At 36.1% G+C, this 20,013-nt stretch overlaps 1 pseudogene; it reads right to left on the bottom strand.

Annotated features, from left to right (window-relative positions):
• Nucleotides 1-17,906: 17,906 nt before the first annotated feature.
• On the bottom strand, nt 17,907-18,420 carry LOC124962177 (ferritin heavy chain-like; annotated as a pseudogene).
• Nucleotides 18,421-20,013: the final 1,593 nt, after the last annotated feature.

Genomic DNA, 20,013 nt, shown 5'->3' with positions numbered 1-20,013 from the left:
CTGCACTACAGCCGAGATGGCTCTGTGACTAAAGATGGTCACAGACATTCAGTGTGAACAGTCCTGTGGTCAGCTACTTCATTAATTCATTAAAACGTTCACCTGTCCACTCTGTCTGACGTTCCAACACCACACTCACTTTGGAAAACTTTGGAAAGCGAACAGAATACCAAGGGCAAACATTTTTTCTCAGGTCTAGCTTTCCAGAAGCACACACCCACTCTGCAGACACAGGTGGGCGATCAGGCCTTGGGCGCCACTGAAGTGTCTTCAAATGCCTGTTTCATACCTACCACCCAATGAAAACGGTCATCTTGTTTGTTTGGGTGGTGGTGTTTTTAGTAGTGATCCTGAAAACTGTAAGATCACCATCTTTCTCTTCATGTTCAGACTTGGTCTATAACTCCTGTCACTGACTTCTGGATACTTCTCAGAGGTCGATTTTAGAGACGCAGCTCTGATTGACATTGTAGGCAAAATGGAGCAGCCAGTCAAGTGTCTTCTCTAACTACCATCACCCTGTCCCCAGTAAATGTTGTGGAATGACCTGTGAGCTCCTTCTACATGACACCAAGTATTTAATAGTTTATGTAGTCAACTAGGTTCCAGGAGAAAGTGAAAGTCATGTGTGTTTACATACATGTGTGTGCATAGGTATGTAATTGTAAGTTAAAAACTATGAGAGTTTGAAAAGTCTTTCCTATTGCTCACAGGAGTGCCACCAGGTCCTTAGAAAGAATAGACCTGGAGAAGATGTGGCAAACAAATCCACACATAATGACTTTTACCATACTTCAATTTTTAAAATAAAATTATGGGCATCTACATATATAGATAAAGACATTAAATTATTAGAAATCTCGAGAACGAAACAGAACAAAATCAAATATCATGAAAATGAGTTTTTATGTTTTCAGTTAAATAATTATAACATTGGATACACATCTGAAATTTTATGATCTTTCTTCAAATGCTCTTTAGCAATCTTCTGAGATAATTATGTGGTATTTTTACTTAAATTACAACTAATAGTGTTCATAAAATTCTGGTGTGTAGAATTCTCATAGTTCATAGTCAGGTATCACTATTTTAAATGCTACAAAATTGAAATTCTAATAACTTAACTAAGAATTTTGTGTCCACATCAATGGGGAGATGTTTAGTTTTTTTTTTTTGTTTGTTTGTTTAAATGTGTTTATTGGTGTATCATACATAATCGTGGGGCTCCTTTTGACATATTCATACAAACATATAACATGTTTACTCCACATCAATTCCCAGTAATTGCCCTTTTCCTTCTCACCTCTACTCTTTTGGTCTAGTTTCCTTTGGCAAATATAATGAAGCTTTATCCATGTTATTAGTTATGTAAGCTTTCTAATAAAGCTACATGTCTAACTATATATACACATATAGAACATGTATGCATATAATCCCATATATATACACCCCAAACATATATACACATATGGTTATAGAAACACACCCACTGATCTATACTTATGTATTTTATTACTTAAGCCCTAGGAGGAGCTTAATCGTTTTGCGCAAATAGTCATCTCTCATGAAGATTCAAGAGTATTTTTTGTAAAATACCTTGGTCCTTATGCTTGGGTGAGCTTCTTTAAATCAGGTGTTTCCAACAATTTCATTTATCTTTTCACACTTACTGATTGTTGAGTAATACTGAAGTTTTTTTAAATCAAATTTAAAATTGAAATTGTCAATATCTCACCTATGTATGCGACCTTGCTTGATGAAATTACTAGCAGTATTAATTTACAATTGCACCACTTATATTATCATCAGGAATTCTTTCTTGAATCATTAATGTTATATATTTGTCTCCTTTTTACTCAATCACTTACACATACGTGTGTGAATATGTGCATGCATATTTTTATGCATTTAGGTTACAAATTTTGACAGATATTCTAATTATCCTACTCTTCAAAAGGCCTTCTTTTCTTCTTCAACCTTAGTTTCTTTCTTCCATTATTTTTAATGTTTATGCTGAAGCTTACTACTTTATATTTTGTATTTTAATAGCATGTTCTCATATGTGGTACATGAAATCATTTTTATTGTGCTTTTTCAGTATTTTATGGACTAATTTCATTCATATTTTCTTCCATCTAATATTTATAATTCACTTATTAAGATTCACTTATGAAATTCTTATTTGGATTTTTGTACTTCCCATCTTGGAAAAAGATGAATTAGAGTATTTATAAAGGTAGGTATTTTCAACAAAGAAAATGATTGGTTTCTCCATTCATCTAGGTCTTATTTTATATGTTTGAATTTCTACTAGAGTTTACATTTCAAGAAGCCAGTAAATGCTGCTGAATTGCTGCCAATCATTTCCTCATTGCCTAGGCACGTAGTGGGTATTGACATCTATTAGCTGCTTGAACAAATAAAGAAATGAGATGGAGAGAAGTGGCAACAGTCATAGATACCAGAAAGAAGTGCACTTGAGTGAAGTTTGCCAAGGTCACATGCTGGTAATTAGCATAGTTTAGATACATTGGTCTCCTGATTCTCAATTTAGTGCTCCCTGCCTTTTTAAATGCACAGTACCAAACAATAGAGGATTTCTCTCCTCATAAACTCAGACCTTCCGAACACCAAATTTTCCCCATCGCACTTTAATAGTGTTCATTCTCCAAATGACCTAAGAAACAGCCATGACAAAGATTGAAAAATTACAATTAAGCCTTAGTACAATGTATATGTAATGTGGTTTTGGTTTGTTTTTTGCTTTTGTTTTTGTTTTTAGAATACCGCACATTGAACTCAAGGGCACTTGACGACTGAGCCACAACCCCAACCCTATTTTTTTTTTTTTTTTTTTTTTTAATTTTGAGACAGCTCAGTGCCTCGCTTTTGCTGAGGTTGGCTTTGAACTCCTGATCCTCCTGTCTCAGCCTCCTGAGCCATTGGGATTACAGGCGTGCACCACCAAGCTGGGCATAATATGTTTTTTCATGTAATATTTTTGAACAAAGAGCATTTGGGGTCATATAAAAGCACAAATCCAATCAGGATGCAGTTGAGGATACTCCATAGCTGCTACAGAAATGGAACAGAAAGCCCTAAAGATAGAGGGTGGTTCTGACAGGAGAGTCAGGAAAGGACCCCACTGTCTTGGGTCACCCCTTGGAGACACCCACCAGGAGCCCACCTCGTTCCTTTATTCTGGGCCTTCCTGAGGTGCTGGAGCTGGTGGAGGATTGCTTTCCTGGAGGCACAGAACAGTCCAGGCTTCTTCCTGCAGGACACCACCCCAGCACAAAGCACCAGAATTATGTAGTCTGCTTTCATTCCTAATTATGTCCCATGGATTTAAACCCAGCACACTGAAGGATTGCCACTAGAATTCTGTATGCAGGAAATGAAGTGCAAAATGAACTTGCGGTGACTCCTCATCATCCTAAAAATGACAAAAAGTAAGAGATAATATTTTCACAACTTTTTTCCTCCAGAATATCTCATCTTTCACACACATGCAGAAATAGTAAACAAATCAATTGACATAGTGACCAGAAGCTTATCATTGTAAACAATATTATGTATATATGTAATTTAAAACATTTTATCACTGAAATCATTTAAATCATCATTTAAAATGGAGGTACAAATGTCCTCCCTTGTCTCTGTCTCTGTCTCTGTCTCTCTCTCTGAAACAACTTCATACCCACTATGTGCCCCAAAACATAGATTCTTAAATCATTCAATTATTTCTGTTTTTAAATTTCCCTGTCCCTAAATATTAGGGATAAACAGTTTTAGGCTGTTTGACATTAAACATTAAAATAACTTACTGGTCTACTGAGCACTGGCTACTCCCCAATTTCCCCAATTCCTCCCCAAAATATAGATAACTTGCTCTTTTTAGTGTTTGCAGCTTTCACTGTTAAGAAAACATTTACTTCATCTTCTATTATCCATAGGTACTATTTATTGACTTCTGCTTTGTGTGATAATAGCATTAATACCCTTATGTTACTAGGAGAGCTTATGAAAAAATGACAATTTTGTAAAATCACAGAAATTGGCCTAATTTTATATCTATGTGTCTATACGTGTTATCTATATTAATATGATATATTACCTATCTGTATTTGTATCTTTACATACATAAATGTATGTGTATGTATATATGTGTGTGCATGTATAAACACACCCCCCTGACATACACACACTAGTTGGTAAACATAAGAGGAAACAACAGAACATTAACAGATTGGAATGCAAGGAAAACTTTTAATTGGGGTAAGGTTTGAGATTTTGCCATATCCAAATAAACCGTGGAAAGTTCCAATATTTTTTGAAACTTATTTGCAAAACAATCATGGTCTCATCATTATTGCCACGGTGAAACATCTTCAGCTAACACACTCTATCAGAACAATAAATGGGATTTAAATTGAGAGCTGTTTCCAAAGACTCCTATTTTCTGCCTCCATTTCCATGTTTCCAACCAGTTCTGCTGAACTGTTCTTTGTATATTAAAAACTAGGCTATCAAAATATAATGCCAATTTAAGGTACAACAATTATTTACATTAGTGTTACTGGGAGGAAAAAAAATATGATGTGGTAAATTAATCTTTGTGCAGCAAAGTACTCTTTAAAATAGGTTTTCAGCATGCATGGTAATGAACTATTGCTATCTCTACTGAACAGACATCTTGAAATAACTATGTCTAAAGTTGTTTAAAATCCTTCCTGAAAATTTCAGTTTCAGCAAAGCAAGGAAGACTGATTCCTCCCTTATAATACCGAACAACACAAACTTGTTTTTCCCACCTCCCCGCAAAAGCCTCTGCTCAACACAGAGAGCCCCTGAACCAGCTGTGACTTTAACATGCTTCCCTTTGACCTTCCCCATGATAATCATGACAATGTCAGGCTGTGGAGGGTCAATCAGCTCCCATAAAGGCAGCAGCCCTCACATTAATCTCAGATCCTTAATTTTACAAGTTAAAAGACAAGCAGGACACATGTAATGGCTTCCGGTGCAATTTGCTCCCCTAAAAATATTTCCTGTAGACAATAAACAACAAATTTCCAATTTGTTGAAGCTATAAATGTGCAGGTTTTATAAAAATTAATTTAAATGGATGTGACTGTGAGTTTGGGATTGTGGAGATTAGGGGAGACGCCTGTCGTTATAATTGCCTGCTCGGTTCCTCTGTCACTCAAGAGTGCCACAGCTGCATTAGCAACTCTCATCAGAATCTAATTCTCAGATCAAATTCCCATCTTCAATATATCCTTTAATAAGGCTTCCATTCTCCATCTTTTAGCCTTAATTATTGCTCCCTGTCTCCCTTGACAACCAAATTAAAAGGTACATGCTACAACTCCATAATGATGATGATCATCATAATAATACTTTAAAAATCACAAACTGCTCTATGGCAAATCCAGGCTAACCTTGTCAAGGTTGGATGTCTTCTGATAACAAGATTTTCTATGGATAGCTTCAGCACTGGAAGATAAGAAATACAATTATATAATCTTTTATTGATTTCTTTTTCTTCTTTTCCCCTTCCTATTATGTACAATTACCTGGGCAGTTCTCAGATTGTTGAAGTTGGAAATGGAAAATTTACACTCACCCAAAGAAGATTGTTTTTAACTCTTTGTTTGATGCTGATAGCTTCCGTTAAAAATAAACCCATGGCAGTTTGGGTGGTGAAAGCACTTTGGGATTTAGCACTGAGATATCTGGGTCAATGCACTGATGTTATGCACTTTGTGACTTTGTGAAGGTCATGTGATCTGTTGAGCCTCAGAACAAAGGAGGTTCAACTAAAATGCCTTTGCAATTATTTTTTGTCTACCGTAGGGCTGGAATTGCATCACAGTACAAACAGACATCTTCTAATTTTAATGAATCACTTCCCACCATGGCTATACTGTTTTCCATTGTGCTGTTTCTGGAATTAGTGTTTTCAAAGCTACAACCTTAAGGTCTTCCCTATTGGGTTCTTGCGTATGAACTTTCCAGTTTGGTCTTTGTTCTCCTTGACAGGAAAGATGGATTTGTGGATGTTAAAATTTGGAACTCCATCACCTGCCTGACTTCCTGTCTACTTTTCCAGGACTTCTCTGGTTGGAGAAGAGTCCTGAAGAAGCCAGAACCAACTCTTCTCTGCTTTCTGTTAGCATCTGGTGGTGGAGGAGGGTAGTGGAGAGAGTTAGTGGGTGGATGTGTTTGGTAGTGGTTGGTGGGTAGTGGTGATGATTGTTGATGCTGGTGGGTGGCCGTTTTGGTAGTAGTGACTGGTGATGGTTGGTGGTGGGTGGCAATCAATGATGCCATTATGGAGACACTTTTGACGTCTTCATTCAGTCACTTTCTCTTTTACCACTTAGCTTTTCTGGTTTTTTGTTTGTTTTCCATTTTTCTTACTGTTTTCTTTTTCTCTCCTCTTGCCCTGCCTATAGTTCTTAGACAAGACTGGAGAAAGTTTCTGTGGAAAGGGCATCTGGGATTCTGCAAAGTTCAATCAGATTTCACTGCCATCCTGCACAATTAACAGGAAGTTTCCAGTCTCTGTGAGTGGATAGGTCTGAGAATATATGTTCTAAGAATTCTTCAGCTTCTTACAAGGCCTCATAAATCAAAGATCTTCTCATTAAGTTTCATAAAACTCCAGAGTTACTATTAGGCACCAAATGTAAAGTAAGGCAGCTTGTCTTTACAACACAGGGGTACCTGTAACATCACCTTTTCAGGTCTTTGTAGTCATGACTGCTGTGACAGTTTTTCATTCCTTGGGCAGATACTGAGCTCCATGGCAGAGTAAAAGCAGAACCTGGGAAAGGTGTTTTCCAGACTCTCTTTGCCAAAAAACTAAGAAATAGTAAGCATAATTTAATGAGAATGTATTTGTTTATCAAGAAGAAATTTGCCAGGAGTTGAAGGGAATTTAGTTTAGGACTTAGAAAAGAAATACAAATCAAATGACACTGTCAAATATTGTGAGGGTGTGTCACGGCCATGATTGCATGAGCAAAGATCATTTCAATGGAGCATTTGACAAAGCAGTCGATTTAGAATAAATAAAAAAACAGCAATGGAATTGTGAACTGTCAAGGACAGTTGAAGCAAATGTAGAAGGCAGTGTGTTTGCAGATAAGGAGGGCCTGCGAGAAGGCCAAAACTCAACCTGGAAGCCTTTAATTACTCAGATACCAGTATCGATTGGGATAACAACTGTGCAGAAATGAAGGCCAGAGATCGGCTTGTAAGAGAAGGGCAGGATTGTTTTTTTAAGCAGTTTATTGAACTATCTACATGGTCTCAGGCGATATTAGCTCTAATCCTAGGAAAGAGGAGGAACCTTGGGGGAACAGAAATGCAGCGAGCCCTTGACTGATGAGCGGCTTCGCGCAGATAGAGATGATTTATGGTGAGAAAACACAAACACAGGCAGGGTCAGAAAAATGTCAAAAAAGATTAAAAGTTAAAGGAGTGCTCACAAGTCTGATTGGGAAACAATTTGAAAGTGATGAGGCATTTAAAAATAGCCCTGAAATGACTTGAGACATCACAGACATAATTCCGTGATAAGTGGAGGGAAAACTCCAAATGAATACTAAGAATAGCTCTTACATTCTGTCATCCACCATAAAGCAGGGCCTTTTCCAGAGACATTTATACCTTAGGTCATTTTATCTCCCTAACAGTTTATGAAATATGTTCAGTTTTCTATATCCTTTAGACATAAAGTAATGGATGTTTGAGAGGAAAAGGGAATTTCCCCCAAAGCATAGTTAGTAGCCAAGATGAACAAGATGTATGTTGATTTTGATGATATTCAAAGAGCTGATTTGGTAGAATAACTGACAAGGTCTTGTATGAGCATTTTAGATTTTGAGATATTGCAGTTATTGGATAGTTTAAGCAATTAAGAGTCAAATAAACATTCTTATTCATCTGTGTAATTCAAACTCTGGGCTTTGCATCTTCCATGATCTTAGGTCTGTGTGTATGAAGATATGATTGGCATGGTGTGCAAAAGAAAACATAAAACCTGGAACCAGACATCCCGGAAAAAATTCAAGCCTTGTTATTTCTAGTTGAGTGACCTTAGGAAGTGGTACAACTTCAACCAGTTTCTGTTTCCTCATCCAATAAGTGGGGTTACCTTATGGCATTATGACGAGGAAGTCATATGTATAAAGGGCTTAGGAGATTGCTTGAAAGACATGAGGAAAAATAAAATAAGTCTCTGATGAATAAAAATAGACACATGAAGTTTTGAAGTTCTGAGACTTCAAGTTTAGTGGCAAAATATATGCATCTAAATTGGTAAAGTTCCTTTCATTGTGAATCCATTTTACTTATAAGTATGGGTACTAAGAATACAATTATCTCAAAGATATTTTTATGTTCAAATAATTTAATTCATATATTCTTTTGGTGAACAATATTTAATGCAAGGCGCCACATATCAAGCATGGATATAGGAGATAATGCTGAAATCTATCTCTCTTAAGAATTAAATATGTATTATATATACATATATATACACACACACACATATATGCAAAAAGAGAACATACTCTTTATGAACCCATTACTCTAAGTATCCAATATGTATTAAGTATTTTTGATAAATTAAATATGAATATGTATAAATTATTATTAATTAATACCAACAAAAACTTAAAGGTATAAGTAAACCCTTAGCATCTATTATTAAACTCACTGAAATAATACAAGGATATACCACTAACATACAAAGTTAATAATTTATTTTGATTCAAATCAGGAATAATTTTTCTATAATAGCAGTGCTTGAACAATAATCTGGAATGCAATACACCCTCAGTTTTTCAAAAAAAAAATTTATTGACCCGGAATACCAGAAGAAGGTCAGGGCTCTTGGAGATGGTTAGCAGGAAAACGTTGCTCTGATAATTACATAGTGCTTACAGATCATTCTGGAAGGATTGGCTTGTTAAAAATTCACATCCTAAAGCCAAGTAATTCACAGTCAATAGATCTGGGTTAAGGATTGAGGCCTCCATTATTAAGGAAATCTGAGAGTGAATACACTATGAGGTTATAGTGTTTTGAGGATTCCCTCCACCCCCCGCTTTGGTGAATAGTTTTTTTTTATTCACATTTTAATTGATTCTTTTCAGTTATATAAAACATTAGGATCCCTTTTGACATAATCACAGAAGCATGTTTTAAAATTTGCTCTAAATCAGTCCCCTGTATTTTCCCTCCCCCCTCCTCCACTCTCCTCCCTCTACACTACTGATTTTTTTGGGTAACTTGCTTTTTTTTTTTTTTTTTTAATTAGTGTCTTGTGGATAAACTTGATATTGAAATTCTTTTCTTTGCAGTGACCTTCAGGGTCCCAGGGAAAAACCTTAGTGATATACACACACGGTCAAATATTTTTGTGAAATTTGCAAAACTAAAATATTTCATTACTTAAGCCAGTTTTGAGTGTGACCTCCAGGTTATCAGATTTTCCCATATGGGGGTTTTGAGGGGACCTCAGACATGTGTGGGATTCAATCAGAGGAAACAGTTGCTGATAAATTTAGAATGGTTTGAATAGGACATCACAATTGATAACTGACTGGAATATTTTCAGAATATTACAATATAACAACTTAAATACATGGAAGACATTTTTCTCTAAGGAGGGAAAACAAATAAACTTCAATAAGAGTATTACAAAAAAAAATTCTTTATATATATATAAGCCCATTAAAAAATGATGTTTCAAATGAAGTCATAAAAAAATTGTGTTTCAGTAAGAAATGTAGAGAAAATATATCAGGAGATTTTAGACAATTAATATATTTTACAGATTTCAAAATGTTATAATATTCAGTATATTACTTTTAATCCTAAATACTCATTTTCATAAATATTTTATACTCACAATTTTGTTCTTCTCTTAAAGATAAACCTCTCCCCCATGTGTAATATTCATTTATGCACACACACACACATGCACCCACACACATAAATCAATCCCCGAAGAAAATTTATACAATTCCAAATCACATAGCATGTGATTATTTTAAAAACATGTTGTAGAACCAGGTTCAGCAAACTATGACCTGAAGAACAAATCTGGTCCTCTGATTCTTTTTATAAATAAAGTTTCATTTTCATATTACTTAAAGTTGATACAAAGACAGAGACAAGCAATTTCAGAACTTAATATAGTCTCTACACTAAAATAAAATATTTTCTAATTTGCTCTTTACAGAAAAAGATTTAGTTGATCTCTGTCATATAATGTGATTGGGTCAATAGCTACATACCTTACTTCTATGAAGTTTACATTTTGAGAACTGCTATTAATTAAAGTTCTAAAATAACAAATATTTTACATTAAATAATTATTCCTTATTCTGTTTTAGTGGATATCTTGGGATAAAAAAGAAACAAGCAAATCTAGAAGCACAAAATTAGAACGTATTATTTTTAGTAGAATATACTATTTTTTCTTCCTATACTTATGTCTTCATATTCTTGTCATATTACAAGTGGCTAATTCATCACCTGCTTCCTTATCATTTTGAAATTCTTCTTCATGATTTCCAATCCATACAGACTTTTTATCACATATGATAAAAATTATTTTACAATTTGAAATTCACTTCTATTTTTAAATCCAGGGAGTTGAGGTAAGCATGGGTAGTTCTGTATTAAATCTATTTTTCAGGTCTACCTATAATGATATGTTTTCTAAGACTTTGAAATAAGAATATGTATATATATTATATATATATTATATATTCTATGTATATATATATTATATATTTTATGTATATATATAACTTAAGTGCTTAATTTTAATAATTTCAATATCTGTCACTCTTAGGATTCCCAAGCACATCTTCCAGGGATTTGTAGAGATGAAATCATTTTCAGAGTATAATTTGAAATGGAGAAAGTACTTAGCAAACATCTGACACACTCACCAGTCTCAGCAGCAACTTTCACAGACACAGGGCGAGTGGCCCTAAGAGTAGCTTCCCATCTTTATTGTCCTTGAGAATAGAGGAAAAGCTACATCTAAGCGGCTACTCCTAATTGCTATAGCTTAACTTGCTTTGCATCAAAATGCTTTCATTAATAAAAGTTCCTTCCTTCCTGACAGAGGCAGCTTTAATCCTTGATTGATATTACCGTGAAGTCATGATTAGAGCTTTGATAAAATAGCCCTGCCATGGAAAGAACAGTGGTCGAGGAGAGAGCGCACTGTTTTCCTGTGCACTTCCAGGTTTGGGAAGTGAAAGTCGGCATAGCCACAGGCACAGGACCAAGAGCGTTCTTACACATGGCACCAAAGCTCACTCTCAGGCTGTTGGAGGAGCAGGCTTCTCAGAAGTGCTCATCACAATTGGTTGCATTTGTGCCAAGAATCCCAGCTTGGTGTGTCTGACACTCAGGGAGCCCCCAAAGTGAGGAGAAGCGTCCACTGGCAAAGAAGCAGCCGTCTGTAAAGGAAAGCAGATTGCGGGGAGAGGACTTCGTGCTCTGAGCTCTAACCACAATCCTTCAGTGAGACCAGTATCATATGCTTCTCACTCCTAGCAAGTCCACAGCAAAATCAACTCCTCATTTGGGGGACAAGGTCAGAATAAGTAACACGGCAATTGCAAGTATTAGGGGACATTTTGAAAACTTCAGGTTGAAATGTAAATGACTGAGGGCTTTTTAAATAAATGCTGCAAAAATGCTTGACAATGATAACTTACATAATGAGGAAACATATAGAGAATATTTTAAATATTGTTAGGTACTCATAAAATCAAAGATATAAAGAAAAGTAGAAGGAATAAACCACCACATTAGTGGTATTTAAAATTTTTCTTTTTTTTTTTCCCTACAAATTTGTAGATGTTATACATACACACACATAGATAGATTTTTCGTTTTTTATTGACATGAAATGCTGGTTTTCTTATTACCTCTAAGAGCAGCTTTGGACCCTGAAGCAACTAAAATATTGATTAGCCATTGCAGAAGTTTTAGTATTGCTAACTGAATTGTTGCCACATAAAACTCCCTGTTATACTTCACCAAGCATTGCTTTTTATACCTTTGAACAAGATCTGGAACCTGTTTATTTACATTTGCAAAAGATAATATAAAAGTATGACCAGAAACCAAAGTTGAATGTCATTTATTAAATGTCTGTTAGCTATTATGAATTACTTTACCCATCATTGGTAAGGTGCAATCTGTCTGGATTTTTAGTAAAAGAGCAAATCTGTATCCTTATGTAAAAGGATACCACTAAAAATTAGGTTAGGTAACAGTAAGAAGAACTATCATTGTTTATTGTGTCTTCGTGTCACGAGGAATTATAAGCGTCTTTCCTTTTAAAAGAAGTCACCAAGAGCTTTCTGAAATAGTTACTATTTTATTCCAATTTATAAGTAAAGTGAAGCACAGACGGTAACTCACAAAGACACAGGATTGAATAGGTGAAAGACAGAAGTGTCTTTCAGATATTACCTTTTGAAAATGTGATTGTCATCTAACTTTCAATTCTCTTAGAACTAGAACCTCATACTATAGCTTCAGGAAGGGCTGAAATCTGATCACATTTCATGAGAGCAATTACAAGGCCAGCTGGTCTGCTTTTTGATATTACGTATTTTTCTCCTTTCACTACATTTTAAGATATCATATATTATTCAGTGAGTGTTCTTTATGTCATTCTTATATCTCAAGTGATTGTTTTAGTTTAAATCTATTCTGCATTCTTTCCTCTTTTCTCAAATATTCTGTTTTCACAGCAACTTCACTTTGAAGTTTTTCTAATTTTGACTTGAGTTATTATTTCATGACTTTTGTCTTTTTATTTTTTTATGGGGGGGGGGGAACCAGAACTTTTTGTAATTCTTGTAGTGAACTTGGGTTACCATTTCCTTTTTCTCCTTAATCTTATAAAAACAGTATATGAGGTCTGACCAGGGTCTTGTCATCTTCTTCTTTTTTTTATTTTTGGTACCAGGGATTGACCTTGGGGCACTGAACCACTGAGTCACATTCTCAGTCCTATTTTGTATTTTATTTAGAGACAGGGTCTCTCTGAGTTGCTTAGCGCCTCACTTTTGCTGAGGCTGGCTTTGAACTCGAGATCCTCCTGCCTCAGCCTCCTGAGCCGCTGGGATTGCAGGCATGCTGCCATTGTGCCTGGCTGACCAGTCTTTTCTATTCTTCCTTTTTAGTAAAATTAATTTCCTGAACTTTTAGGATGAATGGCAAGAACTTTTTCCTTTCTTTGGAACTTTCTTTATTTCTCTGTCTTGTTCATTTTGACTTGCTCTAGCAATTTCTCCTAGTAAGGGGTTTTATCCTGGAAAAGCACTTCAGCTAGTACCTTGGGAGGTTCTAGATAACTCCACAGTATGTACAGCTCTCCATCTAATGGGCAGGAGCCTCCACTTCTCACAAGCTGCTACTGTTGTGGGGTGACCCTCTGACCTCCTTGCTCCCTTTGTCTTCGGGGTGTTTCCTGGCTGACACCATCTTCAGCCCTGGGCAAACCTCACTGCTCCTGCCTAGTTCCCGCGGCTGCGTGGACCTTCCGACTTTCCTGCAGTCCTCTGCGCCCACAGTTGAGATTTGGGGCAGACCCAGTCCTCTACATCTGTGGGTCCAGTCAGTGTGCCTGTTTCCAGCAGGGCTCAGAGACAAGCACTTACCCTGCTGATTCCACAGAGCTTCTCCCTCTTCAGATTTCTTTGGATAAAGAGAGCCTATTAATACAGAGCAACTGTAAATAACTCTTAAGCAAAATTCATAACTACTTTGAGTCTTGAAAGATACTTGCCAACCTCGAATCCATGAACAAGACAATCCTATGTTAACCTCTAAATGTTTTATAAGTTTCCTTTAAACATGACCTTGAATTAGCTTGTCCCTGTCCCTTAACTCTGCCTGACTCTCCTCTGTGCCCCATTCTCTGTCCACACCTCTTGCCCACACTTACCACTCCCATTTCTCATTTTGTCTTTTGGTCTCTTTCTATTTTCCCATAAGGAAATTATTTTAAATTGTCCCTTATTTCTCAGCTTCTCTGTAATGTCAACTTTATCCCTCTGTCAATTTCCATTTCTATATGGATCTGGTTTCTAGTCATATCTTCTGTTTTATTGATCCATTTTTATCTCCCCTGAGTACAATGCTTAGTTTATTAATTTGTTTTTTCCAATTGAACTTAGTGTATGTAATTTAAATAATTTTGCATATTGATATTAACCATATATATTAATCATATATTTGCATATTGATAGCAACCAGATATGTTGCTAATCTCTTATTGGTGTTAATATTTTCTAAGAATGCTGTTGAGGTACCCTTATAAGGTGCTATTACATGGCTTTTATTTGCTTTTGTCTTACAGTTCTGGCTACTATTTTCAGTAAATATATTAATAAGCAGTAATATTAGGCATTTTTTATTTCAGGTTACACATGATATGTTTTTAACTATTAAATATGTACATGATTGTGGGTGTTTGATAAACAGAATTTTAAAAACAAAGATAAGTCCCCTTCTATTTCTAGTTTGCTGATTTTTTAGAAATAAAACAAAGATGAGTTTTATAACTTTTCTTTTATTTTATTACCCTGTTGGGTGAATTATACCACACATATAGAAAGACGCTCCAGAAGAAAATACAGAGGCTGGGGGAAGGAGGGGTGGAGATGTTGGTGAAAGTACACAGAGGCAGTTATGCATAAGGAGTGTATTCCCAAGATCCCTTGTAAGTCAAGGTCTCTATAGTTAATGACAGTGTATTGTGTACTGGAAATGGCTCGGAGGGGGATGGGGATGTATCCCAGAGGTAGAGCATTTGTCTACCACATGCAAAACCCTGGGTTCTAGCCCCAGCATAGAAAAAAGAAAAGAAAAAAGAAAGAAGAAAGACAGAAAATGGCTCAGGGGGTAAATTTTAAGAGTTCTCACCACCAAAAAGAAAAAAGAAAGGAAAGAAAAGGATGTGAGGTGATGTACATGCTAAACTGGCTCAATTTAACCATTCCATTGCGTGTGTGTATGTGTGTGTGTGTGTGTATTGTGTGTGTGTGTGTGAAAATATCAGGCGCTACACGATAAGTATTCATAGTTTTTACTTGTGAATTGTAACAAATTAAAAAAAAAAAAAAAAGACAGAATACAACTCAAGCCATCGTCACAAACAAGCACAGCCCGCACAGCCACGCAGTCCTGAGCCTGGGTCCTGGGTGCCAGCTCTCCACGGCTCCCCTTCCCTCCCTGCAAGCTCTCTTTTACCCTCTTAGTGTGCCCCCTACTCAATGCTGCAAACCAGCATTTAATTTTTCCTTTTCTTCTCTTTTATAAAATTGTAACTCTACATACTATTCTAGGTCTCCTTATTTCTCTTTTGTGAGCATCGTTCATTTTGCTGTATGAACTGTTATTTTCTCATGATGATTGCTATATGGCATGAATGCAGTACCTATTCATATATACACACGCATACAGATTTATCTGCTATGCTTCAGTGTGAAGTTTTCTAGTTTATGGCAAATAGTGTCTTAAGCATTTTCATACACAGCTCTTGTGTACATGTGCACATATTTCTATTAAAATTTTATGAGAAAGTAGTATTTCTGAGTCATGGAAGATGAATTTATTCAAGTTCAGTAGATTATGCAAAATCGTTTTCAAAAGGGCTTATAAATTATTTACACTCCATATTTTCTAGATATAAGCCCATTTATGGTTATATGTTGTGTAAATATATTTTACCCCCTGGAGTGCTCATTTTCCTCCTCTCACTGATGTCCCTTGATGAACAAAAGTTCTTAATTATAATCTTGTCACATTTATCAGTCTTTTTCTTTGCAGCTAATGCTCTTTAACTGCTACTCAATGTCTTTTTTTGTGTCTAACAAAAGTTTACGAAAATAATGCAGAATCTTGGCTTATTATTTCTTATTTACATCTCTTGTAATTGGTGTATGATATGAAAAGAGAAGCTATTTTATCATATATGTATCATATCACACACACACACACACACACACACACACACATATATAATATGGACTTACAAACCAGGTCTTGTTAATTGAAAATAACACATTTTTTCACTGACTATAATACCAATTATGTTTTAAATCTAATGTTTTTATATGTTTGGGTATAATTCAGGGTACTCTAATTCTATTTCATTTTAGTATTTTTCTATCACTGAGTAAATAACTTACAATCTTAATCATCTGAACTAAAAATGTTGGTATCCAACAGAACAAGTTCTCTCACAATTTGCTCCTTCGTTAAAGTCTTGGTTAACCTCAGAAAGTCAAGGAGTGTATTTTTTTCTCATATTTCTAAGCTAGAAAATATATAAAAAAGGGAAGAAAAAGTTGTATGAAGGTCTCCTGAAAATAGAAGGGAAATCAGTAGAGGAGAGGGACCAGCAGGAGGGAGCAGAGGGACAGAGGAGGTCCTGGATGAAAAAATTGACCCAATTATATTGTTACATTGTATCCACATATGAATGTATCATAACAAATCCAAATACTATTTATAATTATAAAGCACTGATAAAAAGTTAAAACTATAATAAATAAAAAACCTTCCCTATTCTTGACCTTTGTATCTTCACATAAATGTTAGAAACTGCTTGTCAGTTTGCACAAAGTCATTGTGGAGATTTTCATTAGCATTGCTATTAATCTATTTTGTGATGATAATTAGCATTTTTATAATTCCATTTCTTTATCTGGTTTATATATGGAGGTAATGTTGGCCTCATATGATAAGGTGGGTGGTAATCTTTTCTTTGTATTATAAGGACGAGTTTTATAAACTTGGAATTCTTTAATGTTTAATATTTTGTGAACTGTGCTGAAGTAGAACCCTGGGAAATTCTTCATTGGAAATGTTTTAAATTACAGTTTAAATGGGATTGTTAGTTTAACACTGAAAGACTTAGAAAACCTAGAAGGATTTTCTAATTATTTTTGAGTATTTGCTAAACATTTTTTTCTAGACATTAGTACACTTTATCTAAATTTATATAATTGACAGAAAATCAACGTATCTCCATATTTTATTTTTTATATGGACTATCTTTATTTTTGTAGCAAGTTTTGAGAAAAGGACATGTGAACCCTCCAACATTATTATTCTTTTCCACTTTTTGCTATTTTGAGTCTCTTGAAGGTCCTAAGATACGCCACTCATTTTCTACAAAAGCAAAAGCTGGGATTTCAATAGGAATTATGATGAATCTATGGATCAATTGAGAGAATTCTGTCATCTCTACAATTTAAAATATTCTAATCAAGGAGCAAAGCATGTATTTCTTTCATCTAGTCCCTTAATTTCTTTCTATAATGCCTTCTAGCTTTCCTTATACAAATGTTCACTCATTAAATTTATTTCTAAATGTTTTCTTTTTGATGCTATTGTAAATGGAATTTTTTTTTTCCCTTTAGTTTTTGGATTTATTCCTCACAAGTGTCTAGAATTGTTGATCTTTTATTCTCAACTATAATGAAACCATTTTTTAACTTTTGAAAGTTTGTGACTTTCTTATGTTTTAAATCATGTCAAAGTGGGGGTAGATTTAATTACTTTTCTTTTAATGTGGATGCTTTAGTTTCTTGTTATTTAATGTCCTTGCTAGAAATCAAATGCAATTCATAGGGAAGTGGTTTTTTTGTTTGTTTGTTTTGTTTTGTTTTGTTTTTTGGGGGTAACCAAATTTATTTGAAGGGATGGTACAAATTAAAGAACGTTAGTGGATGTTTTGGTAGAACTTACAGAAAAGGTGAAGGTAACCCCAACATGGACGCACTGCCTTGGCGACCAGGGAGGTCACTTCCATGGCTACAGGGATGTCCGCCTAAGGATCAGCTCTCCTTATCACCGTCTCCCAGGGTGCACTCGTCAGAGATGTTCTGCCATCCCCGATTCTGGGGCTCCCATCTTGCGCAAGTTGGTTACATGGTGACCCAATTCTTTGGTGGATTGCACCTGTTCGTTCAGGTGATGAGTCTCAATGAAGTCAACAAGTGGGGGTCATTTTCTTCAGCGGCCAGTTCGTGCAGTACCAGAAGTGACTGATTCAGCTTTTCTCCAAGTGCAGAGCAGGTTCCATGGCATGGAGCCCCCTCTCCCAGGCGCCACGGTCTGGTTTCTTGACATCCTGAAGGAAGATCTGGCCCCCTGGTGGGTTCTGCAGCTTCATCGGTTCTCAGCACTTTTCCGCTCCTCCTGAGATTGGTGAAGAAAGTATTTGGCAAAGTCCTTCAAAGTCGCATCATCAAGGTCGAAGTAGGAAGACACGGACAGGTAGATGTGGGAGACGACCTCAGAGGCCTGAAGGTAGTTCTGGCGCACCTGCCAGGGGGACGCGATCGTCATTGTGCGGTGGTTGCGCAGTGATGGAGCGGTGGCAGCCTCCTGGCGGTCTGACGGCGCTGGGAGTAGCTGGTGCAGGGCTGCGGGCTCCTAGCTTCCAGCGCCAGGTTCCCTCCAAGCACTGTTGAAGCAGGAGACCAACCGCGGACTCTTGGTGAAGAGATACCGTCCTTAAGAAAGACTTTAGGTCTGGGGGTTTTGAGATGTCCTGTGCCAGGGCTGGGGGTCTCCTTCTATTCCTGGTTGCTGTGTTTTACCATAATGAAGTCTGTTGGATTTTAACAAGTGCTTTTTCTATGACTTTTGAGGTGATAATGTACTATTACTTCTATTGACAGCATGTATTCCTTTAATTATCTGATATGAAACTAACCTTGCTTTCCTGGGAAAGCTCCCACGTGGTCATGTTTACATGCCTTTAAACATGCTGCTGGTTCTGTTTGCAATTGTTTCCTTGAGATTTTCTGTCACCTTCCTTCTGATGTTTTGTCATACAAAAAACATGCTTCTGCATTATATACACATTGATATGAATTTATGATTATTGCTTTATCTAGTTATTTTAAATCAAATAAGAGAACATTTTTTAATAACAAAAAGTTACCTTTGGTTAACTCTGTGCTTACCTGTATCCGTACCCTTCATCTCTTCATGTAGATTTATTTTGGGGTTATTTTATTTCTACCACCTTCATTATTCCTTGAAGGACACATAGAGTGACTAATTCTTTCAGCTTTATTTCATTCTTTTCAAATCTTGGAGTTTTATTTTCTCCTTCATCTTTAAGTGGTTTTTACTTTTTTTTTTATAACTGGGACAGGACAGCATAACAATCATATATATTTATATAGAGAGAATGCGATGAACATCCACAATAGAATATTATTCAGCCATAAAGGAACAATGAAATCCTGCCATTTCTGACAATGTGGATGGAAGAGAAGATCATTGTGTTAAGTGAAATAAGCCAAGTTCCACATCCCTTAGATTTTGAGGACAGCTGGGCTATAAACAGAGTTATTAGTTTTTTGTTGTTGTTGTTGTTTGTTTGTTTGTTTGGTTTTTTCTCTTTTCTATTTCTTTGTCTTGGGGTTTGACGGTAGATCCTGTATGTTGGGGCACGTGTCTTTACCCCTCTGCCCAAGTCTTCATGGCACACTTCTGCAGAGCCTCAGGGAGACTTTGCATCTTTCTCAGTTCCTTCCTGAGCACACCTACAGCCCCGGGTATGTACAGGGCCCCGAGCATGTGTGGGTTCTTGGAGGTTCCAAAGACTAGTGCCCTATATAATCTTATCCCTCATATTTTGTTCTAGAACTTTTACCTAGTTTGTTTTTGTGTGAAGTAATCTTCCAATCTCAGGCGACTGCAATATTAAACAATTACCACTGTGTTTTGTTTGTTTCTGTTTTCGCCAATACTCTGAGAAGACTGCTCGCTCTGAGCAAAACTTGAGCCAGGTGTAGGAATGGCAAGTTTTACCAATGGGATTTCCCAAGGTACCTCCAGAGGGGTCAAGTGATGCCCAGCTCTGAGAACATGAATCTGAAAGAGTTGCAGGACCACTACAGTGATTCAGTGGCTGTTGGGCTTAGG

Source organism: Sciurus carolinensis, chromosome 12 (assembly GCF_902686445.1).
Source record: "Sciurus carolinensis chromosome 12, mSciCar1.2, whole genome shotgun sequence".
In the NCBI taxonomy this organism is placed as follows: Eukaryota; Metazoa; Chordata; class Mammalia; order Rodentia; family Sciuridae; genus Sciurus; species Sciurus carolinensis.
The sequence above is the reverse complement of the archived record's forward strand: the minus strand, read 5'-3'. Positions and strand labels throughout refer to the sequence as shown.